The following is a 25,887-nucleotide window of genomic DNA, read 5'->3' on the forward strand; positions in this document are numbered from 1 at the left end:
TCATAAATATTTCAGCACTATTATATAGTTGGACATGGTTAGTTATTACAAGTAATGGATTACCATCAAATGATGCCCTTTGCAAATTCAGAATTTCTAACATAAGAGTCTCATAATTTAGTGTAATCAGTGTATTTATTGTCATAATGAACTATTTATTACGCATCATAGGCCTAGTCATCATTAAAATCAATAAATCATCATTACATTTTTATTGGGCTCCTATATTGTCATGTGGTGTTCATGATTTTGCACTATAGCTACATGTTACAACTATTATTGAAAATATACTAAAGAATAATGGATGTACTGGCCTATACTGCACACAGAATGTGATTTTATGTACTGTAGTGTTAGTGTTAAATTATTGTGGCACTTCTGGATGCCTAGCATGGTTCGTCCGATCTGGGGTATAAAAGAAAATATGACAGCCAATGCATGAATTTGTATATTTTAAGTAATTGGAGAACACCAAAGTCACGCTGGAATCAAGCTAATTTGGCCAGGAACAATACAGACGCTGCCATTGGAATTGCATTGGGAATTGTCTTTTTAGCCAATAGCTTTTACGGCGGTCCCTTGGTTTGGGGTGCACTGCCCTTCGTCATTCACTGGCTGCATCTAAAAGTCCAAAATGCAGCTGCTGAGGGGCAATGGTGCGCACCCCATCCCATTGAAATCAATGGACTTTCGGCGGACCTCAACCGCATTGCGCAGTCCATTAGCTGCAACTGCAACTCAACTCTGCATCACACAAGTTGCATACAAATACATAGACAAAAACATAAAAACACCCATATTTGAAACACAGTCTTTGTTACTTCACTTGCTCCTTGTTTGTGTTTGACAAGCAATTCCCTCATTCTACCACTTGGCATTGTGCGTATGCATGGTCATCTCAAGCAACAGTTCACCTTGATAAATGTTGTTTATCGTACGCATGCATGGTTTAGGCACAGATTTATGCTTACAAATCATTGATAAATGAGACCCCAGGTTTATTTCCATGTTATGTTTTAACATGACATCTGAAGTTTTCTTTTATCTGTATATATCTCTAAGCGTTGCATTTTTATGTTTATTTCAGAGCTGAGCACCTCCACCAAAGCCCTGCAATATGATTTGAAGACAGATATAACAAAGTCTGGAAACAGAAAGCTATTTTTCGATACTCATGCAGTGGTTCGACTTCTTGAAGAAAACGGTTTGAAGTTTATGTTATTTGAAATAATGAAAGTACCGTCACACATCTTCCATTAGGAGGTTTTGATACTCATTCTGTTGGTTTCTCTGACCCAGGTGAAAGTTTTTGATACTCATTCTGTTGGTTTCTCTGACCCAGAACTTTTCAAATTGGAATACAATGTCCTGTGCTTATCCATGATGTTTTACAACGATTTTATTGTAGCCAGGAAATAATCGTTTGAGTGGAAATATGTTTAATTTTGGCTCAAATTCAAAATCTTGGACTGCATTTGCTATGATGTGCGCTTCTCGAAATGAGATGACTTGCCTTTACCAGTGGTTGAAGTGGAGTGACATATGATTCCCTCACCTTTCACCTGGAAAGCACTTTCGCCACACAAGGAAGTGAAACTACCCCTGTAATTCTACTAATTTATCCTTTAAGTCTACTCCTAGACTAAAACCATGTTTAATCAATGATCTCCATTAGGATGGCATTCAGCAATCTTAATCTGGGTGAGTTAAACCAACCCTTTGAGTATGAAGATGCACATAAGTGTCTATGACCTTTGCCTATAGGGGCACTTCTGAGTGGACGTCAGATAGATAGGGGCACACTTCTTCACTTTGCCCTAGAGCAAAAGTTAAAGAATTGTGTTTATTCACTAACTTTTCAAAACGATTTAGTGGTTAAAGATTTGTGTTTGTTTATTTTGAGGGCAAGGAGGAAAGTAAAGGCAAATAAAGTATGAGAATGTATACTGTATGATGTACTCTCTGTTCTTATTAACAGACTTCAGCACTCAGCATGCTGAGGTAATAGTGAAGGTGCTGGTCAGGACAACACACTCGAACATGGATTCCATCTATAAAGACAAGGTAACCAAAGTGCAGCAGGTGAGGCCTGGGTTTCCGCATTAAATGATTAGTTCAGCAATGTACACCTTTAGTCAGATGGTTCCTTACCCCTGATAGTCTATGAGCCAGGGGAATTTTGTAAACCAAATTTGTTTAAATAGCCACTTCAAACAGAAGTTTATTAAGTTAAGTTGACCAAGTTTCAAATAAAGTGCTTTGCGTAAGTAATGGGACAGTGAAGCATTTTTTCTTCTTTTAAAAATATTTTAAATCCAAAGTAGAGATTCTCAGATTTTATTTGATGGTATTTGTGTACAGTTTCACCATTCAGAAATTACAACACTTTTTATGCATCGTCCCCCTATTTTAGGGTACCCAAAAGTAATGGGACAATTCCCATTTTATTCTTCATTATTGAACACTTATTTTTATTCTTCATTATTGAACACATTACTACCACTAGAGTAGCAGCCTAACCATTTTTTAATTGCCTTTTTTTTTAATTGCACATTTTAACCCTCAGTATTGAGCTTTTATTTTAAGCCTCATATGCAATTTTGACATAGATGTATGTATGCAGCATGAAGTCATCACAACACATCACACAGCACTTATCAGTGACAAACTTTAGCTGGCCCTTGGTTGGTCTTCAGACAGTTCAGGGCCCCTGGGTTCCTAGAAAGAGAAAAGGTCCCCTAATCCAACCATTCTAATGGTTCTATATCCTATGGGGGTGACCACATCCTCAAAAAACTGTCAAGTTCCTAAATCTAATTTCACAAACAGCAGAACACCTTGGCCTCTCACCAACGCCTCATTGTGCAAGCATCAACACACACCACATCCGCCCCAAAGGGGCGGGACTTATAATTTTCAAGTATTATTTTTGATGATTAAATTCATGTGACGTCATCACCTTTTGACAGAAGGTGAATACTATATTCTCTTACGCTGTCGTCTGAGTATCTCTCTGCTCTTGGGTCCACCACACTACCACCCACCCTAACAGAATCTCGGACCAACATGGACCCAGCGGAGATACTCAGGCTGCGGGAGGACGCCGCAGCACAGCGTGAAGTTTTAGCTCAGCATGAGCAGGGGATGCAGCAGGTGGCCGAGAGCCTCCGCCAACTCAGCATCATGGTCCGCTCCATGTCGGAGGCTCGGGAGGCCGCCGCTGCACCCGCACCGACACCACCTGCTCCAGCTCCCCAGATCCCAGCACGAGAGCCCCGCCTACCACCGCCTGAACGCTACGGCGGATGTCCGGAGGGCTGCAGAGAGTTCCTCACCCAATGTTCCCTGGTATTCAGTCTGCAGCCCTCATCCTTTCCCACGGAGCGCCCCAGGGTGGCTTACATCATCACCCTGTTGACGGGCCGCGCTCTCTCTTGGGCTACGGCCGAGTGGGAGCGTCAGACGCTGGCATGCTCCGACGTCGCTCTCTTCACCCGGGAGATACGGAAGGTTTTCGACACCTCCCGGGCGGCGTCGGGGCAGGAGGCCGGCCGTCGCCTCACGGCCTGTCGGCAGGGTGAGCGCTCCGTGGCGGACTACGCCGTGGAGTTCAGGACCCTGGCGAGGGAGGCAGGTTGGGAGGAGAGTGCACTGGTCGTCCTTTTCGCCCAGGGGCTCGCGGAGGTGATGAAGGACGATCTCGCCTTCAGAGAACTCCCGGAGCAATTGGACGACCTCATCGACCTCTCCATACGCGTGGACAACCGTCGCCGGGAGCGACGGTTGACACGCGGCGCGCCTCCCTACCCAGAACCCGTCCCCCGGGGGAGGACCCTCAGGAGGAGCCCATGCAGTTGGGGGCAGCGCACCTCTCGAAGGTGGAGAGACAGCGCCGCCTGAGCGAGGGGCGCTGCCTGTACTGCGGCCGGTCGGGTCACCGCTGCGCTGCCTGCCCGGAGAAGTCAAAAAACGCAGGGTCCCGCTAGTATCTGGGGGGGTGCTAGCGGGACGGGATCCACCCTCCATGCCTGGAGATTCCCGGACCTTTCTCCGGAGCGCAGTGCAGTGGGGCTCCGGCCCACAGAGGGTCCTCGCCCTGGTCGACTCTGGAGCAGCGGGGAACCTGATGGACACGAGCCTGGCGGCTGGATGGGGAGTCCCGCTCATCCAGCTAGCGGAGCCCATCCCGGTCCGGGCTCTGGACAGTCGGCCCCTGGGAGCTGGCCTCATCACCCAGTGCACTATCCCTGTGCGCCTCCAGGTCGAGGGGGCCCCTTGGGAGGAGGCCCATTTTTTCATCATTGAGACTCCTGACTGCCCCCTCGTCCTGGGTCACCCCTGGCTGGCTTCCAGCAACCCCCAGATTAACTGGGCCACTGGGCAGGTTGTTCTGGGGGTAGGATCGACCGTCCACCCCTGTCCATCCGGTTCCCTTACCCCCATTCCCCACCTACTGCCACCCACCGCCACCGTTCCCGATCTAACCGGTGTTCCCCCGGAGTATTGGGACCTGGCGGAGGTCTTTAGTAAGTCACGGGCCAAGAGCCTGCCACCCCACAGGTCCTACGTCTGCGCTATTGACCTCCTGCCGGGTTCCACGCCTCCTAGGGGCCGCTTGTTCTCCCTGTCCCGACCTGAGACATTGGCCATGAGGGAGGACATCGAGGAGGCGCTCGCCGCGGGACACATCCGACCTTCCACGTCCCCGGCGGGTGCAGGGTTCTTCTTCGTGGCCAAGAAGGACGGAGGACAGCGGCCCTGCATTGATTACCGGGGCCTGAACGCCATCACCATCAAGAACCGCTACCCACTCCCCCTCATGACATCGGCATTCGAATCCCTGCAGCAGGCCCGGGTCTTCACCAAGCTGGACCTACGCAACGCCTACAACCTGGTGAGGATCCGGGAGGGAGATGAGTGGAAGACGGCGTTCAACACTCCAAGGGGCCACTATGAGTACCGGGTCATGCCCTTCGGGTTGGCCAACGCCCCGGCGGTCTTCCAGGCGTTGGTCAATGACGTCCTTCGGGATCTCCTGGACCACTCTGCCTTCGTCAATCTGGACGACATCCTAATTTTTTCTAAGGACCTGGCCCAACATAGGCTGCACGTTCGCCAGGTCCTGCAACCCCTTCTCCGCCATCAACTTTTTGTCAAAGCGGAGAAGTGCTTGTTTCACCAGGAGACAATCTTCTTCCTGGGATTCATCGTTTCCAGGGGGGAGCTGCGCATGGACTCTGCCAAGGTCAAGGCAGTGTTGGACTGGCCCCAACCCTCCTCCCTGAAACAACTACAACGCTTCCTGGGGTTCGCCAATTTTTATCGCCGCTTCATCCGGGGGTTTAGTGCCCTGGCCGCTCCCTTGACCGCCCTCACCCAGTCCAGCCGCCCTCAATTCGCTTGGTCCCCCGAGGCAGAGAACGCGTTCGCCACACTCAAGCGGCGCTTCACCTCCGCCCCGGTCCTGGGGCATCCGGATCCTGCCCGACCCTTCGTGGTGGAGGTGGATGCCTCCGACATTGCAGTGGGGGCGGTGCTCTCCCAGCGGTGCCTTACGGACGGGAAGGTCCATCCCTGTGCCTTCTTCTCCTGTCGGCTGTCCCCAGCAGAGCGGAATTACGACGTGGGCAACCGTGAGCTGCTGGCGGTCAAGCTGGCGTTGGAGGAGTGGAGGCACTGGCTGGAGGGCGCCGTCCAGCCGTTTGAAGTGTGGACGGACCACAAGAATCTGGAGTATATCCGGGGGGCCAAGCGGTTGAACTCCCGTCAGGCGAGGTGGGCGCTCTTCTTCACCAGGTTCACCTTCACCATCTCATACCGCCCAGGGGCGAAGAACGTCAAACCGGATGTCATCTCCCGTCAGTTCGACCCGGTGGACCTGGTGGAGACCCCCGACCCCATCGTTCCGGAGACGCTCATCCTCGCCCCTGTGTCCTGGGACATCGAGAGGGTGGTCAGAACGGCCCTGGGGCGGGAGCCAGACCCCGCCGGGGAGACTCTACGATCCCAAGGCTGCGCGCGCGCGGCTGCTCCTCTGGGCACACGCGTCCTCCCTCACGGGTCACCCAGGGGCCGCCAGGACCTTGTAATTCATCCAAAGGAGGTTCTGGTGGCCCACGGCAGAGGGGGATACGCGCGCCTTCGTGGCAGCGTGTGCGGTGTGCGCGCGCAGCAAGAACCCCCGTCTGGCCCCGGCGGGTCTCCTCCGGCCCCTTCCCATCCCAAGCGTCCCTGGTCCCACATCTCCCTGGACTTCATTTCAGGCCTTCCCCCTCCGACGGGTTCACCACTATCCTGGTAGTGGTGAACCGGTTCTCCAAGGCGGCCCACTTCATCCCCCTTCCCAAGCTGCCCTTGGCCCAGGAGACCGCGGACCTGATGGTGCAGCATGTCTTCAGGATCCACGGTCTCCCCCAGGACGTGGTGTCAAATCAGGGTCCCCAGTTTGCCTCCAGGTTCTGGAAGGTGTTCGCCAACAGCCTCGGCGCCTCCGTCAGCCTGGACCTGGAGGGCGTGCTGAGGTGCTACGTCTCCGGGAACCCTGCGACCTGGAGCCGGCGACTGGCCTGGGCCGAGTACGCCCACAACACCCTCCTCTGCTCCTCCACTGGCCTGTCCCCCTTCCAGTGCCAGTTCGGTTACCAACCCCCCCTGTTCCCTGAGCAAGAGGAGGAGGCGGAGGTGCCTTCGGTCCAGGCCCAGGTCAGTCGGTGTCGCAGGACCTGGAGACGTGTGCGGGCGGCGCTCAAGAAGGCCTCGGCCAAGTCCCAGCTCCAGGCCAACCGCAAGCGTCACCCGGCCCCGGTCTTCCGCCCGGGCCAGAAGGTGTGGCTCTCGACTCGGGACCTTCCCCTCCGGGTCGAGTCCCGGAAGCTGTCCCCCCGCTTCGTGGGCCCCTTCCGGATCATTAGGCGGGTGAACCCGGTCACCTACAAGCTGCGGCTCCCCCCCTCCATGCGGGTTCACCCGACCTTCCATGTCTCCCTCCTCAAGCCCGTCATCTCCTGCCCCCTGGCCCCCCCCCCCCCGCCCTGCTCCCCCACCTCGTCTCATCGGAGGACAGCCCGCCTACACGGTGGACCGTATTTTGGGGTGTAGACGGGTGGGGAGGGGGCTGCAGTACCTGGTAGATTGGGAGGGGTATGGCCCGGAGGAACGGACTTGGGTGCCCTGGCGGAGTATACTGGACCCCGCTCTTATTACTGACTTCTGCCGCCTGCATCCTGGGGCACCTAAGTAACGGCTGGTGCCGTTCGTCGGGGGGGGGGGGTACTGTCACGCCTGAGGTTGCTTTCTGGTGACTCTGGCGCCCCCCTCTGGCTATACGGTTCAGTGCCTCCCAATCTACCTTAAATCATACCACCTGTGTGTTCTGTCCCCTGTTTGTATAAATAGCCTGTGTGTTCCCCATGTCTTCGTCTGAGATTCTCCCCGTCGTTTGTGAGTACCCTGTCTGTCTGCGTTGGGATGTTGAGTCCGATACATTCTTCTTTGACACCACTCTGAAACAACAACCAGTTAGTCGAAGGAGAATCTTGTCTGTGCTCAATTCTGTCTATGATCCTATGGGATTCTTATCACCAGTTATGCTCACAGGAAAACTGATACAGCAGGAGCTGTGTAAGATCAACTGCGGATGGGACGATGAAATCCCAACTGCCCTTGCGTCAAAATGGAGCGAGTGGCAGAAAGATCTTCACATGATCTCTGACTTCAAGATTAAAAGATGCTACAAACCCGTGGATTTTGATGTCACTGACACCCAATTACACCACTTCTGCGATGCCAGTGAGAGTGGCTATGGGACAGTCAGTTATATAAGATTTACCAGCAGAAGCAGACCTCCTCACATTGCGTTTGTGATGGGGAAAGCAAGGGTTGCACCCCTGAAAGTGGTCACGATTCCCAGAATGGAGCTCACCTCAGCGGTTTTGGCCGCCCGTATTGACAATATGCTCAAGAAAAAACTGGAGCTTCAGATCTCAGACTCCTTCTTCTGGACTGATAGTACATTCTGAATGACACTCAGAGATTCAAGACCTTTGTGGCTAACCGAGTATCTGTGATCCGTGACCTGACACAGAAATCTCAGTGGCATCACATTAGGACTGATCTCAACCCAGCAGACAATGCGTGTAGGGGAATGCGAGCTGAGGCTTTTCTGAAAGAAGGATGTTGGCTTAACGGTCCAGACTTTCTGGCCAAATGCGAAGCTGACTGGCCGAAACTTTCCACAGAACCACTGGTGCTTTCTGACAGTGACTCAGAGGTAAAGAAAACTGTTGTGGCCTTCGCTACAGCAGCACATGAAGACCCTCTGACTCGCTTTATTGAATACTTCTCATCATGGGACAAACTCATCAGATCTACGGCGTGGCTTTTGAAGTTCAAAGGGACTCTGAGACACTTGATCCAATTGAAAAAGGCAGGTAACTCACACAGTGCATCAGTTAAAAAAGAATATGCGAAGGACAAGCAGCTATCCGACGAGCAGCTATCCTTGCAGGATTTTACAGATGCTGAGGAATCACTTGTTGCTTATGTGCAACAGAAAGCCTTCAGGGATGAAGTGAATGCCTTACGAGCAGGCCAAGCTGTAAGAAGGAGTAGCAGACTCTACAAGTTGGATCCCATTCTTAATGATGGAATACTGAGAGTGGGAGGTAGATTGAGTAAGTTGGCTATGCCGGAGGACTTTAAACACCCGGCCATTCTGTCTAATGTAGACCACTTCTCAACACTTCTTCTGAACCACACCCACCATCTGGTAGGTCATTGTGGAAAAAATCAAATGCTTTTAAGCTCAGGACAAAATATTGGATTCTCAAAGCGAATCAGGTTGCAAGGAAAATAACCTGCGATTGCACACTCTGCAGACGATGGCATGGCACTGCTATGAAACAGAAAATGGCTGATTTACCACTCACACGCATAACACCAGATCTTCCCCCGTTCACTCACACTGGCTTGGACTATTTTGGGCCCATAGAAGTCAAGAGTGGCCGTAGCAGGGTGAAGAGATACTGAGTCTTGTTTACATGTCTTGCCAGTAGAGCTGTACACTTGGAGATGGCTTACTCCATGGATACAGATTCATGTATCTCAGCCTTAAGAAGATCCATCTGCAGACGTGGTCAAATCAAAGAAATTGTTTCAGACAACAGAACAAATTTTGTGGACGCAGAGCGAGAATTAAAAGAAGCACTTGCTCACCTAAACATGAATAAAATACAGGATTCAATGAATGCAAAAGGCATCAAATGGAGTTTCAACCTGCCTTATGGTTCTCACCACGAAGGCGCGTGGGAACGTCTCATTCGAATCATAAAGAAAATCCTTTACTCCATCACAAAGGAACAGACTTTAGATGACGAATGTCTTCAAACTGCCTTGTGCGAAGTGGAGGCAGTTCTCAATGCCCGTCCCATTACAGTAACATCTGGAGACCCTAAAAATCCTGAACCCCTAACTCCAAATCACCTTCTGCTCTTGAAAGTAAAACCCATTCTTCCACCTGGGCTCTTTTCCAAGCAGGATGGCTACTCTAGAAGAAGGTGGAAACAGGTTCAGTACCTATCAGACCTCTTCTGGAAGAGATGGACACGGGAGTATCTTCCCTTAATGCAGGAGAAACAAAGATGGAATGAGGTCAAAAGAAATCTGAAACCTGGAGACATAGTACTGATCATAGATGAGACCTCTCCACAAAACTCCTGGCCTATGGGACGTATTATGGAAACCTTTCCAGATGCAAAAGGCTTTGTACGTCGTGTCAAAGTGAAAACTCAGACAGGCATCTTAGAAAGACCTATTACCAAGCTGTGTCTTCTCAAAGACATGTCCTGACTGACCATCTTACAGACCTGACTGACTGACTCACACACTGACAAACTCCACACTACACTGCTCACAACATAACATTTATTTCGATAAGATCTTGAAACCTACTGAAATCCTTTTCTATGCACAAGAGTATATTTCACATTTTGAATGAGTAAAGAATACATATGAATCTGTTGGATACTTACCTGTTGATTTTTATGATGAAAAATGAAATGAAATGAAATGTGTAAATGTGAAATAATATGATTTTGAAAAGGACTATTGAAAGGACTATTGAATGAATTTTGAGAACATTTTTTGAGAAAAGACTTTGAAATCCCCTTGACTTTTTATAAGGGCTTATTTTTTTGAAAGAAAACCTTTTTTGATGGACTTTTCATGAACTATTGAAACAAATATGTGAAAAAAAAGAAGAAATGTGAATAATGTGACAATGGACTTTTGAACTGTGTGGCTCCTGTGGATATTTTATGTTATGAATTGCCTTATTTTGGCCAATTAGGGGCCGGAGTGTTGGAGCCATTTTGATATTTATGTTTGCAAATGAATTTGAGTGATTTAAGATTGATGAAATGCTATTGAAATAATTATTATATTTAAGTTTATGAAATATGGTTTAATAGTATGATGAATTATGGTTTACAATTACGTAATTCTATGTGTGAAAACTGTGATTGACTGCCGTGTTCTGTCTGGCCAATTAAGTGTGACGTGTGACGTTCTGATTGACAGATGTCTAATATAGGGATGGGTCACCTATGACCAGGTAGAGCGGAAGTAGCAAACAATTTTTCAACCGTGTGAATGCGATAGAGACATCTTTGTTTGTATTTTGAGTTAGAAGGGAACAAATAAATTAATCTATACTTTAAGACGCGCGTTGTCCGGATTTATCCGCTCTCAGAAGCGGCCGCTGAAAAGCTGCCACTACACATACCAAATAGGATTTTACAACTGCCAACCTATTACCAAAATAGGATTTTCAACAGTACACCCATACCAAATAGGATTTTACAACTGCCGACCTATTACCAAAATAGGATTTTACACTGAAGATTTTATAACAGCGACCCAGGACCCAGCTGAGGTTTTTGCTCGCACAAATATTGTGGTCTTACCTCTTCCGAGTTCAATGGCTTTATGGACTCGCCGTGCCTGAGAACTCCGTCCCTCTCCTTTCAGGCGCCTTTCTCTCAACCTTTGCGTTCTGAACTTTCAAAGGGAGGATTTCGGCTCCAGGAATATATCCTGTCCGTATACAAGTTTTGACCTTCTTGGCAGAGAGACGACGAACTCAGGGCAGGCAATCCCGGACGAGCCCCCAAATTGTGGTGGAAGTCTAGGATTTACCACTCTGTACTTCAGCTCTTCGGAGGTAAGAATCAAGAAACAAGTCCTGAGTAGCCACAATATCTGAGTCCGGTATTTATTGCTTGCAAACAAGAGACAAGAGCGTAACAGCAGCCCAGCGTAGATCCGGGGGTCCGTTCAGCACAAGTCTCGAGACGATTATCAGGGTTGTCTTTTATACAGTTTAAACATAATGGTAGGCGCCGCCAAGGCTATCGGCTGATGGGCTGGTGTTTACGTGAGAGAGGGCGGGAGAGAATGAACAATGGGGAGACTTTCTTACTGATCAATCGGCGTTCAACATTTCACACCTATCGGCAAGATATGTCTGTTCCCCCATTACTGCGCTCCCTCACCACTCCCTCCGAAGTCATCGCTGTTCATATGGTAAATCATACAGTGCTTCTCAGAACAATGGCTATAGAACTTTAGAGGTGTGGCAAGAGAAAATTTTATCACAGTAGTTACACAAGTTGTATCAGTCATATGAAAGTGTATAACCTGAAAATAGTTCTATCAATGTATTATATAATAAACACTGCACTGGTAGGCGAAGATAAGGTCAACCGTGCCAGGCCCTAGAATGACAGTGATAAACTTAATGAGCTCATCACCAATATGAAGTAACACAAGAACTGTCTTCACAAATAGGAGGGGAAACCAGGCCGTGACGAGATGTAGGAATTGAATGTTATTGGTGGATGCAGCTGGGAAGTATAAGTGATTTGCATATGAGGGAGGTAACCTATTTGAAACTATAAAGCGGTTGACTGAAAAAACAACGTGGTCGCCTTTGCAAATGTGAACGACTTTTATTACTTGTGAATAAAAATCTCTGGATAAACCATCAGCTCTCGTCTCTGGCATTTTATTTCTAAATATTTTTTTACTTGAAATTCCACCACATAATTGGCGCCACAAACAGGATTGGATCAACAAGACTCGCATCATGAACTATCGTTGAGAAAGGAACTGGACGGATTGCACAAATTAAATGGCCATAAAACTGAGGTAAGGAGAATTCCTGCTTTGGTATAGTAAATGTGTGTAATTCGCTCTGGGTCTCCCGACTTGACGGGAGGACACTAGCATGAGTCTTACCAATAAAGATACCAAATTTAAGATTTGAACTAGAGCTGTTGGGGATTTCAGAAAAATGTGCATGCACTAACTGTAAATAACTGTAAATAAGTTCAGGCCCAAAGATTGGGTCACATGTGCAAGTCCCGTGGGTACCGCAGAATTGAAAAGAGATCAATACTGGGCTGAACGGACGGGCAAAGAGCTTATGAATACCGCGGTATTATCAATCAATTCAGGTCTGCACGGGTAAACAGAAGTTTATGGATACCGCTGAGTTGAATTGATCAATATGGGTCTGAACGGATAAGCCAGAGAGTATTTATAAACTGTCATGTTGAGGAAGTGAATTGACAGAAAGTTGATTGTATAGACTGAAGCCCAGTGAATAAACTCTGTATTTGTGTTGAGGAAGTGTATCAAGTATAGTGTTGAATTGCTGGGCAGAAGTGTGTACTTATGATATAATTAGCTCTGATTATGTTGAGGAAGTGTATTAATGAGAAGCTGGTTATATAGACTGAAGTTCAGCGAATAAACTCTGTGTTCGTGTCGAGGAAATGAATCGGATTGTGGGGGGACATGCAGCGTTCGGCCTGTGGAGGGAGCGACAGGACCGTGGCTAGGGTTACGGAAACGAGGCTGGTTGCGCACCTGTTGCGAATGAAGCCTCGTTAACAAAATGGTTTAAGATGTGTGTGCCTCTGCTTTTGGAGGGGGCTGGAAATCTGCGACTGAAAAGTCGACAAGCCATTATTGAGTGTTAATAAACGGGGTTTGCCCTTACCACACCTACTGAGTCCGCCTCTGTGTCAAAGGATCCTTGTTACACGGATATATTGTTGAATTGCTGGACAGAAGTGTGTAATATTACTTGTGATATGTGTTGTGAAACGTCACATTAGTACTGTGACGTATGCGGAAGTAGATGAGAAGGCAGACAGTAGTGGTTTTACTAGTGCTGTGTCGTGCTATATTTTTGTGCTATGTTTTGTTGTTGATTTCGCTGTGTCGTGCTGTCGAGTGAAATATAGTTGTGTTGTGTGGGAGTAAAGCAACAGAAGGGAGACAGAAATCCTGTATAAAACTGTTTGTCGGGTGTTGAGAAAGATAGTTAGAGTATAGGATGAGTAAGGAGGACAAACGTCTAATCGAATAGAAAGATTGTAGACTTTATATACAGAAGAATAAAGAGCACACATTTTTTAGATAACAATTTCGGTGTGCCTCCCAAAGTACAAAATAACAAGAATATAGATTCAGGAGTATACGGTAGTGGCAGGAAGCCATCTTTTTCTCTTAAAGGAAACATTTGTCAAAATGAGAACACCAGATAGAAGAGACAACTGTTGGCCAATTGGGATAAAAGCTGTAAGAGACACAGTGGAAACTGACTTTAGGAGACAAAGATAAGATAGAATAGAACATCTGAAAGAAAAGAAGGGCTGCGCGCCATCTTGGGCCGTCACTCAAGTGCGACGGTATCAACCTCGAAGTGGAGGTATTAGTTCAAGACGATACGCAGTGTGCTGAGCTGTTTCTGTATTCTATGATTTAAAGCAGTTAGTTCTAAGTGGAAAACTAAAACATCTTTATTGTAAAGTGTATGCTGTGTGAAAGTAATTTTTGACTTGTAGAATTACATGTCTAAGCTCAGAGTGATTTATTTCAGTCTCTAAGGTACCATACACACACACACACACACACACACACACACACACACACACACACACACACACACACACACACATACTCACACACACATATACTCACACTCACACTTTACACCTAGACACACACACAGACACTCATATACACACACACACACACATATACTTACACTCACAATTTCATACACATACACAAACACACAGTTGTTAATTGGAGACAGTGGAAGAATATCAATAGATGTTCCCCCCCTATGTGTATATCCCTCAATTTAATATAAAACCACGACCCAAATTAACGATAGTTGTCACGAGCAAAGGGATAAAAATAAGAAGAGCACGGTGAACACCTCGCCCTATCATAGTGGTAACCTCAGACACTCAAAGGTGGGTTAAGTAAATGATTCAAGCTCCAAGAACAGGAACTAATAGGGACTACCATGACAACTTCGGTAGACATACTAGCAAACAAAAAAAACCTTTTAGATAAAGAAATAAAAAAGATGTCAGAAAAATGGGAAAAACTAACTAGTAAATTTCCCACAAAATGGCCTAAGGAAGGGACATTTATGTACGAACTGGGCAATCATAGTGACCAGGTAGTAGAGAGAAAAGAGATGAGGAAGACGACGAAAGACCAACAACGCGAGTGTTGTGAGATAGGGAAAAGTTATTTCCACCAGATAAATTACAGTGCCCCATCCTGATAAAAGGAAGGCAAGGACACTATGTGCCCTGGGCAATGCAGGACATGCAGGGGATAGTCAGCAGATTACCTGACATACATGAGGGAGCAGGCAAATGGATTAGAAGCTTTGAGGAAGAGACAATGGGGAAGCTGCTGGCGGTAGGAGACCTCAACGCCCTGCTGGCCAAGGTGCTAGGAGTGAAAAAGATGGAAGACATCCTCCTGACCTGTGGACTGGGACCGGCAACAGACGGTGCCGCACTCGATGGGATCGGATTTGATCGAGCCAGACCCTTCATGTGGGATACCCTGAGAAAAGAATATCCACAAAGGCTGGATCCTAAGACTGTGAAGGGAGACCCACTGGGAGAAACCGAGAACCCTGCCACATACCTGCACAAGCAACTGAAGAAGTGGAAACAAGAAACTGAAGCAGACCCAGAGGGAGACCCACTGATGACAACTCTGTTTACAACTGCAGTGGTGGAAGCCATGCCCACTCAAGTGAGAAGCAGGTTAGAGGATATGGTTGGACTCACGTCAAAAACACACAAAGAGTTCTGTGATCATCTAGTCCATGCAGTGGAAAAATACCGGAAGGATGAACTAAGACAAAAGGAGCAAGAAAAGGAGATCCAGAGAAAATTAACACAGCTCCAACTGGGGAACTCACTGAACAAAGCAAAAAGAAGATACAAGTGCTAATGTCTGCCGAAACCGGGGAACCAGTTCCACATCAGAACCACCTCCAGTGCCGAAGCCTCAGGGACAAGAGCAATCCTCCGTACCTGTAATCAATGTGTATACCTAGCAGCCCCAGCAGTCTCAGCCATGAAGAGGAAGGCAGAGACCCCAAGGAAGGTTCCAAAGAACAGACCCACCAGGCCCACCCGGCGTGTGCTGGGGATGTCAACAAGCAGGACATACCCGAAGGAATTGTACAACTAATCCTATGGTAAATTTAAAGACAATATAAGGGTTTGTAATCCCACACCTAGGGAAGAGGTCACAGGAAAACAGATGGTCCTAGAACATTTGGAGGATGCAGTAAAAAGGGGTGAGGTCAGATTGAGGAGTTTGCTATAGGTGAAGAAAACAAAGGATCAAAGCGGGAGGAAACAGGATAGAATAATTAAAGTTAGGGTAATTAAGTAATAAACAAAGTTGTAAACAGCCAGGAAAAAAAGGCTTTTGAAAATAGCCTGGATGTCAGCAAGGTCAGACCAGACAAATTGACGCCAGCCCAATGGGCTGCGCACACCTTGATGACGAAATATAGATCTTGAATGTTATTGGTGCAAGTAGAAAGGAAACAGAAATACGTTGGATAGAAGGTGTTAACCTGTGCGAAGTCTATAAAGACAGGTGACTGAGGAGATAACGGGGTCAACTTTGCAAACCTGAACGGCTAAATATTCTCTGTGAATGAAGTCTTTGAATGAATCAACAGCTCTGGTTAACGGTATTTTATTTCAAAGTATTATAACTTAAATTCTACGACAATCCATGGCAGCCGAGGGAGAATGGACAACAGGGCTATGGCCAGCAACAGCAGCAGCCTCCTCAAGGACCAGCCAATCCCTATGGGGGACCAAATTACAGTTACTAGGGATACCCAATAACAATATACACACATCACAGGACAGTGGAACTGTTAGAGTAGGGAAGGTTTGTTCTAACGCAGGCTAGAAACCTGTCATATTGGTCGTTATTAACATACCCAGACATCACTATTAAGAGATGTAGCACAGTAAATCCAGCTGAGCTAATACCACTGGCAGATGAAGGGGAAGAACATGGTTGTATAGCACTGTGGGGGGACATGCAGCGTTCGGCCTGTAGAGGGAGCTACAGGACCGTGGCCAGGGTCATGTCGGCGAGGCTCTGTTGCACACCTGTTGCAAATGAAGCCTCGTTGACTAGATGCTTAAGATGTGTGTGCCTCTGTTTTTTGAGTAGGTGGGCTGGGAACGACGGAGGAGGTTTAGAGACAGACGACTGGAAAGTCGCCAAAACCTTGAGACAGGCTGAAAAGCCATATTGAATGTCTGTGCTAATAAACGGGACCAAATCCCTCACTAAGATACTGCGTCTGCCTCTGTGTGAAAAGAACCTTTGCTACAAGCACACTCGCTAACATTCACAAAGTTAAGACCAGACCTAGAATCAACACCCTTATTAGATGCAGAAGAGACATATTGGATCACTGGTGCGCATGGTTTTGACCATTGTGCAAGGGGGGAAGTTGTGAGAAAAATAAAACTTCAAGGGTATTGGTCACCCTATCTACAGGCAATGGTAGACAACGCATTAGCAGAATGCACAGTATGCGCACAAAACAACGTAAGAAAGGGAATCACAACACCCTTAGGACACATACCGGTTCCAGATGGACCATTCAAACATTTAGTAATGGACTATGTAGACATGATAAAAAAGGTAAATGGAAAAAGATACATGCTTGTTGTCATAGATAGATTCAGATTTGGAACACCTAATGAGATTAGCTCAGATAACGGTGCAGCATTTATTCAGAAAACTGTGAAACAAGTCTTACAACAATTAAGAATAAAACAAAGATTGGGTTGTGTCTACCATCCACAATCACAAGGAATGGTAGAAAGAATAAATGGTACCCTCAAAACAAAGCTGAATAAGATATGTGCCAGTACAAAGCTTAACTGGGTAGATGCCTTGCCACTTGCATTAATGAGCTACCGCATGCAGACTAACAGAAACACGCACTTAATACCGCATGAAATGCTTACGGGTCGACCCATGCCAGTGCCAACACTAAGAGGACCTTACAAAGGACCGCCACTGGAACAACTCCAGATGGAACCCCTGCCAAATCCAATTACACCAGGGGACCAGGTGTACATCAAAGTGGAACGAGCCAAGGAGAGAGGGACCATACGAGGGTCCCGAGGCAAGCACTTGCCCAGACCAGAGACGAGGACGAAGGGACGGGTGAGATCGCACAGGAGGACCTGGAAAGCAGGTACAAAGGCTGTACAGGGGCCGGAAACCCAGCCCCCAGCCGGACGGGAAGGACAGTAGAGCACGGGGGATCCCGGGGAAGGGACTCGTGCTATATAAAATAATAATACTAATCTATTTGCTGTCCCAAGTAGAACAAGTAGGCCCTGTCGATAGATAGTGATTGTAGTGTTAGGACTGATGTTTTGTTGTATTATGCCTCTCTTGAGATCTTTCTTTATACAGAGTACAGTTAAGCAGATGAGTGTGACAGCAGGGACAGCTCCGATAGCAGGCAGCAGAGTTGGAGAACAACCAGAACTATATCTTGTTCCTGACTGGGAGGAGGAGGACAGTGAGTCTTCTGCCCCCTCAGACGACGAAAGGATCGTCTAGACTCCCAGCCATGACCCTCGAGCTCCAACAGTTACACCTACTCGAGAATACTACTGCTCCATTCATTAAAAAGAAGAACCCCTGGCCATATAAAGGACTGTGTTCCACTTGGAAATATTTGCGATTTATTGGACAATGATGTATTTTATGGTATCATGTATAACAACTATTGTTTGTATTACTGATAAAATGTCCATATTGAAAGTGTGTAAAGAGGCAACAATGGGAAGGTCATAGATTCAGGGACACAGCAAATGATCCCTTATAATGGATAAGTATAGGTCTCATTACAGGTTGATTTGTTTTACAATATTTTACTTTTTGTTAACAATTGAGAAACCATATAAATGTGAAGGAAGTTGTTGCTCATGGGGATAGGTGCTCAGTTACAGACTTGTAACGTGGTTGCTCAAGGTTGGCTGGATGGTATGAGAACCGCAGGGGAATTTTCCTGGTAGATTGATATTGAATAAGAGGCTAGGTTTTTCGCCCCTGCCTGTAAAAGAGACATGTCCCCAGGAGTTGGAGTTTTTTGTAATAATGATGTAACACAAATGTTATTTTTCACTTATATGATTCATTTATATAATGTTTTTAATCACTTACATGATTTTTTAGTATATCATTTTAAACACTAGTATAGGATGTGGGACTATTAAGTCCCAAAGGTGGGAATATATGGTAAATTTCTATAGAAAATAAAGATTCCTAATTCCACAAAGGAAAGGTAGAGAGAGAATTAAGACCAGGATGGCCAATGATTGATTTGTGAGGGGAGAGTTTTTTAAGGTTACAGGAGGGAGCAAAGGTTGGAGAAAACAGATGACCAGGGCATGGGAAAGCAGGATATGATCAACAGAAAAGGGAGGCAGGTATAAATCTAACCAGTTGTGAACAATCCAAATGTACAGGACAAACAAGCTGAGAGCAGAAGATGGAAACAAGATACACTTTTTCCGTGAGAAAAACAGGATAAGGGAGAGAGGAAAACCCTAATAAACACAGCACTGGTAGGCGAAGATAAGGTCAACCGTGCCAGGCCCTAGAATAACAGTGATAAACCTAATGAGCTCATCACCAATATGAAGTAACACGAGAACTGTCTTCACAAATAGGAGGGGAAACCAGGCCGTGACGAGATTTGAATGTTATTGGTGGATGCAGCTGGGAAGTATAAGTGATTTGCATATGAGGGAGGTAACCTATTTGAAACTATAAAGCGGTTGACTGAAAGAACAACGTGGTCGCCTTTGCAAATGTGAACGACTTTTATTACTTGTGAATAAAAGTCTCTGGATAAACCATCAGCTCTTGTCTCTGGCATTTTATTTCAAAATATTTTTTGACTTGAAATTCCACCACAGTCTCTCTTGAAAAATACATTTGATCTTAACCTGGATAAATAAAGGTTAAATAAAGAAATACAGATACATCAGTGAATCCATTGTACTGTACTCACTTTCCTCTCCACCTCGATGAGGTGGTCTTTAACCTTGAGCAGTTTCCTGGTGGTCTCGTGGCTCTCCTTCTCCCACTTCCCACTTCTGAGAGTCTTCTCCACCTCTCTGCTCTACACCATCCTCTCCTCCTCCTCCCTCTGACGTAGGGCCTCATAGTTCTTCTTCACCTGCACAGGTCAAAGGTTAAACCTCCAACCCATAACACTGGAACCTCCAAGGAGCTGTAGCTTTGGTGCCACACCTAAATACAGTTAAGTCCATATATATTTGGACTCTGACACAATTTGTGTTATTTTAGCTGTTTACCAAAACATATTCAAGTTACAGTTATATATGAATATGGGCTTAAAGTGCAGACCCTCAGCTTTAATTTGAGGGTATTCATATCCCAATTGGAGGAAGGGTTTAGGAATTACAGCTCTTTAATATATAGCCCCCTCTTTTTCAAGGGACCAAAAGTAATTGGACAATTGACTCAAAAGCAGTTTCATGGACAGATGTGGGCCTTTCCTTTGTTATTTTCTTATCAATTAAGCAGGTAAAAGGTCTGAGTTGATTCCAAGTGTGGCATTTGCATTTGGAAGCTGTTGCTCTGAACGCACAACATGCGGTCAAAGGAGCTCTCAATGCAAGTGAAACAGGCCATCCTTACGCTGCAAAAACAAAAAAAATCCATCAGAGAGATAGCGGCAACATTAGGAGTGGCCAAATCAACAGTTTGGTACATTCTGAGTGAAAAAGAACGCACTGGTGAGCTCGGCAAGACAAAAAGGCCTGAATGTCCACGGAAGACAACAGTGGTGGATGATCGCAGGATCCTTCACATGGTAAAGAAAAACCCCTTCACAACGTCTAGCCAAGTGAAGAACACTCTCCAGGAGGTAGGCATATCATTATCCAAGTCTACCATAAAGAGAAGACACCGCTGGGAGAGCACTGCCCCCACTGCGATGTCAGAGGCATCCACCTCCACGAGAGCAAATACAGAGGGTTCACCACAAGGTGCAAACCATTCATAAGCCTCAAGAATAGAAAGGCCAGATTAGACTTTGCCAAAAAACATCTAAAAAAGCCAGCCCAGTTCTGGAACAGCATTCTTTGAACAAATTAAACTAAGATCAACCTGTACCAGCATGATGGGAAGAAAAAAGTATGGAGAAGGCTTGGAACTGCTCATGGTCCGAAGCATCATCTATAAAACACGGTGGAGGCAGTGTGATGGCATGGGCATGCATGGCTTCCAATGGCACTGGGTCACTAGTGTTTATTGATGATGTGACAGAAGACAGAAGCAGCCGGATGAATTCTGGAGTGTTTAGGGATATACTGTCTATTCAGATTCAACCAAATTCAGCAAAGTTGATTGGACGGCGCTTCACAGTACAGATGGACAATAATCCAAAACATACTGCGAAAGCAACCCAGGAATTTTTTAAGGCAAAGAAGTGGAATATTCTGCAATGGCTGAGTCAATCACCTGATCGAGCATGCATTTCACTTGCTGAAGACACAACTAAAGGCAGACCCATGAACAAACAACAACTGAAGACAGCTGCAGTAAAGGCCTGGCAAAGCATCACAAAGGAGGAAACCCAGCATTTGGTGATGTCCATGGGTTCCAGACTTCAGGCAGTCATTGCCTGCAAAGGATTCTTGACAAAGTATTAAAAATGAAAATTTTATTTATGATTATGTTAATTTATCCAATTACATTTGAGCCCCTGAAAATAGGGACCTGTGTATAAAACTGGTTGCAATTCTTAAAAGTTTCATATGATATTTTTGTTCAACCCCTTGAATTAAAGCTGAAAGTCTGCACTTCAATTGCGTCTCGATTGTTTCATTTCAAATCTATTGTGGTGGCGTACAGACCCAAAATTATCAAAATTGTGTCACTGTCCAAATATTTCCGGACCTAACTGTATATCTGAGATGTAAGACAGTGATACTCGATCCTGGTCCTGGAGAGCTGCAGTGGATGCAGGGTTTTTTTCAGCTTAGCCACACCTGATTAACCAAATGAACCAATTAACTGATCTTCAAAACCTTGATTAGGGGACAAAAGCCCGCAGCACTGTGGCTCTCCAGGACCAGATTGAGGATCACTGATCCATAATTAGCTTACCCTACAAAAAATATATATATATACATACACATACTGTATATATAATAAATATATAAATAATAAATAAATAAGAGAAGAAATGTGTTATGTTGTAACACACTGTATAAGGCTCTCTGGGCTGTGGTTTTGTACAGAGTGTACTGTAAATATTTGCTAGCTCATCGTTTGGGGACCGACTGTAGCCTTTGCTTGTTCATTGTTTTTATTTCCTTCATTGCACGCACTGTTTTGAGCTCCTGGTGTTGCTGTTGGTTGAGGTTGGAGGACTCCTGCAGTCTGGCTTCCAGGGCGGGGATCTTCTCCTCTTTGATCTCCAGGGAGGACTTCAGAGTGGACTCTAACTTGGACTCCAGCAGCTTGTATCTGAACATAAAAGGATATTTGTTCATCATAATCATAATAATCATATACAGATCAAGGTCATAAATATCTTGCTACTGTACTAGTGGTAGCTAGTGTGCCCACTGCCTACTATGGACCTTCACTTATGTGATTTTGTCATGCAGTGTAATCATGAACATAGTGGGTGTATCAGATTGTGTGTGTGTGTGTGTGTGTGTGTGTGCGTGTTTGTGTGTGTGTGTGTGTGCGTGCGTGCATACGTGTTACCTGTCATCAGAACACTGTGATGAGTCTTCAGTTTCTCACTCACCAACTCCTGTACAACACCATCAAACACACGCTCTGAGTCACATTCTAAAGCCTATCATGATAATCCCTGTTTTTCACTGCACCATGAAATACACAGTCACTGTCATGACATGACAGCCGTAAACACGCGTATGATCAGCCTTATGGGGGGTTGTGATATTGAACACTCTTTCGACATGTACTGTACTTGACGTAACATATCTGTTAGTAAGGAGATCTTCAACCTTATTCCTAAAACTGGACATTCTGTGCTTTATTATAATCACAGCCCATGTTTCTCTCTCACCAACTCCTGTACTACAAACACACAATCTGAGTCACTCTAAGTAAATAATTCCTGTTCTTCACTCAATCATCAAGCACTGAATCACTCTAAAACCATAACCTCTGTTCTATCCTTCATTAATAAATAATCCTGCCTCAACACTTTAATGGAACAGAGTAGAGTTCCAAGTTAGATGAAAAGTCAAGGGAAGGTTCTACTATCAAAATAAGACTTTGCAAGCCCAAAGTTTCTTCTGGAACTTATTTTTCAAGTTCTCTTTCTTGTGAATGTACAGCCTGCTACTCCTCCTACAACTTTTAAGATATTCACACCAATCCAACTTTCCCCCACTGAAACCACTCTCAACCACTTAACCAACTCTACCACACTCAACCAACCAACTCTCTACCCACTCTTTTTCATACCATTTATGCTTATTGAGCTGTAACAATGTTCGTTCGTGGTCAGAGGCAGACGCAGTGTGTGGGTGAGGGAATAACCCGTTTATTAAGACAATACTTGTAATACTTTAGAGAGTCTCTGGCTTTTCAGCCCTTCACAAAGTTCGGCGACTTTTCAGTCGTCCTTCTTTCTCGCTTTCTCCTGCTCCGCCGTTCCCAGCCCACCTACTGCACAAACAGAGGCACACACATCTTAAGCATCTAGTCAACGAGGCTTCATTTGCAACAGGTGTGCAACGGAGCCTCGCCGACATAACCCTGGCCACGGTCCTGTAGCTCCCTCTACAGGCCGAACGATGCATGTCCCCCCACATGAGCATAACAAAACACACCTAAACTATGTAGGAAGAACTTCCATTCAGATGTTTGATACTATTTACACTTTTTGAGCTTTACTCAAATGTGCATGAAATCCTATTCATGCCTATACCGCCGTATGCACAACCTAAACTACTTAACCTATTAACTTAAAATCAAGCTTTTAAATGCAAAGACTTGTGTAACTTGAAAAAAACGTTTTCATACATTTTTGAGCTGTCCTCGAATTTGCCTGAAATCCTACTTCATTCCTATGGCCATTAGTTCCGAATGGGGACATTTCGAAATGTATCTCCTCTTTCCTCTTTAAGCTTGACAACTCAATTCAACTTCAACATGTGTAGACTGACTCTACTTAAATAACTTTCATTCAGATTTCTGATACTCTTTAGATTTTTTAAACTTTAAGCCTTTTTAAGTCGCATAAGTTCCAATGAGGAGCATACTGAGCATACTATGGTCATACTCAAAACACATATTTTAAGATTGACCGTCCAATCCAGCTTTAAACTGTATCCACTGCCATATTAAGACTTTGCAAGCCCACAAAGTTTCTTCAGGAATTTCCTTTTCTAGTTTATACAAGTTATCGAATTGAGATTATATACACTCTTACCTCTCTCAATGCGGCCAGCGTCTTCTTACTGACGGTGCCAGTTTGACCAGCTCCTTATTCTCCTTCTCTAGGTCTTTTACTCTGGTGCAGGAGTCCTTGAAGAAGATCATCTCCTTGCCCAGCGAGCGGTTCTCCTTCTCCAGCTGAGTGACCCTCACGTTGCTGTCATCCAGCTTTGCGTCCTTGATCTCCGCCTGCTGTCTTAGACGCTTCAAATCAAATCAAAATGTATTTGTATGGCACATTTCATTCCTCAGAGTAATCAATAATAGATATGCACATCTTTCACTTATCTACTGGTGCTGGGCCAAGAATGAATTATGTTAGCAGATTATGTGTGCGGGCTTTTCTTCATTGTTTGAAATTTCATTCATATAACATCATATAACATTTTCCATTAAAAATACATTTTAAAATAAAACAAAAGGGAGATATTAAAAACCTTATTTTCCTTCTCTAGTTGTTTCTTGTCCTTCTCCAGCTGAGAGCTCTCCTGCTCCAGGGTCTTGTTCTCCTGCTTCAGCTGCTCCAGACGCTTACTGGGGATCTTCAGCTCCACCAGGCTGCATTGCAGGCTCTGGTTCTCAGCCTCCACATCCTGCAGCTCCCCTTCCTGCTGCTGTTCTCCAGGGCCTTTTGTAGACACTGGTAGCTCACCTCCAGCCTCTCAGACTTCTTGGACGAGGCCCTCAGGAGCTCCAAGCTCCTCTTCAGCTGGCTCCTCTCACTCTCCAGCTCCTGGTTCTCCAGTTCTAGCTGGGAGGCCTTGGCCCCAGCTGAGCGGTGGTTCTCAGCGGCGCGGCGGAGGTCTAGGTTCTCCTCGTCCAACTGTGCATTCTCCTTCTCGAGAGCCTCCAGCTGGAAGGAGGTGCTCCTTAGACCTTCTACCTTCTTCTTCAGATGACGACACTCAGCCTCCAGATCAGCGTTCTCCTTGTCCAGAGCTAACACCTGGATGACGAGGAAAATACACATCAATATATGCCTCAATGGCATCAATATGTATACAATAAATGTTAATATATATATTATATGAAATGTAACATTTTTCTCATTCAAATCAAGTACATAGAGCAGTTGAGAGATAAAGGCTTTATAACAAGCAAGTCAGTAAAAAACTATTGGGAAGGAAAGATAGTTAACTTGTATACAAAGTAGACATCAGGTATATGGACAATGTAGAGACCAGTGATGCATGGAATGGAATAAGGAATGGTATGAAACACGTGTTTGATACCATTCCTCATTCCATTCCATGCATTACACAATGAGCACGTCCTCCGATTTTTACCACCACCAGCCTCCACTGGTAGAGACAGACACCAACGTATAGAGAGCCAGACCTTGTCACAGGTGATGCCCAGGCTAGCCACACGTTTCTGCAGGCTCTGCGGTCTGGGTCAGGTGGTCGTTCTCCTGCTCTAAACCCTTCACCTGGAGGATGTGAGAGCTTTAACATGAGCCATGTTGTTTTACACATGTTTTCTGCAATAGAACATACAGTGCCCTCCACAAGTATTAGAAAGAGGAAGCATTTTGTCTTCTTTTAGCTCTATATTCCAACAGTTTGGATTGGAAATCAAACAATTACTATGGGGTCAAAGAAGAGATTCTCAGCTTTAATTCAATGGGATTTTTTTCAGATTCACCATTTAGAAAGTACATTGTCCCCCCTATTTCAGGGCTCCAAAAGTATTGGAAAAATCATATAATGTCCAAATACAAGTAGTATTTGATCGACAATCCTTTGCATGCAATAACTGCCTGAAGTCTGCGACCCATTGACCCCACCAGACGCTGGGTATATTCTTTTTTTTGAGGCCATTTTGCCTAAAATTATCATCAGGACATTAAATGCATGTTCATATTGGATTTAAATCTGAAGATTGACTTGGCCAGTCAAGAACTTTCCGCTTTTTGGCCCTGAACTCCCTGGTTGCTTCAGCAGTATGTTTGGAGTCATTGTCTTACTGTATGATGAAGTGCCA

The 25,887-nt window shown here is 45.6% G+C and overlaps 1 pseudogene across 1 annotated transcript in view; it reads right to left on the reverse strand.

The window, feature by feature from the left end:
* LOC310824087 (girdin-like) overlaps positions 1-25,887 on the reverse strand; it is a 132,165-nt pseudogene that overhangs the window by 31,980 nt on the left and 74,298 nt on the right. The window contains exons 15-20 of the transcript in view: positions 25,243-25,333; positions 24,342-24,850; positions 23,900-24,108; positions 22,213-22,246; positions 21,813-22,018; positions 19,463-19,630 (exon numbers count right to left, since the gene is read on the reverse strand). The product of the transcript in view is annotated as a girdin-like (transcript). The remainder of the gene's footprint in view (positions 1-19,462; positions 19,631-21,812; positions 22,019-22,212; positions 22,247-23,899; positions 24,109-24,341; positions 24,851-25,242; positions 25,334-25,887) is intronic.

This window comes from Argentina silus (assembly GCF_951799395.1).
Source record: "Argentina silus genome assembly, chromosome: Y".
In the NCBI taxonomy this organism is placed as follows: Eukaryota; Metazoa; Chordata; class Actinopteri; order Argentiniformes; family Argentinidae; genus Argentina; species Argentina silus.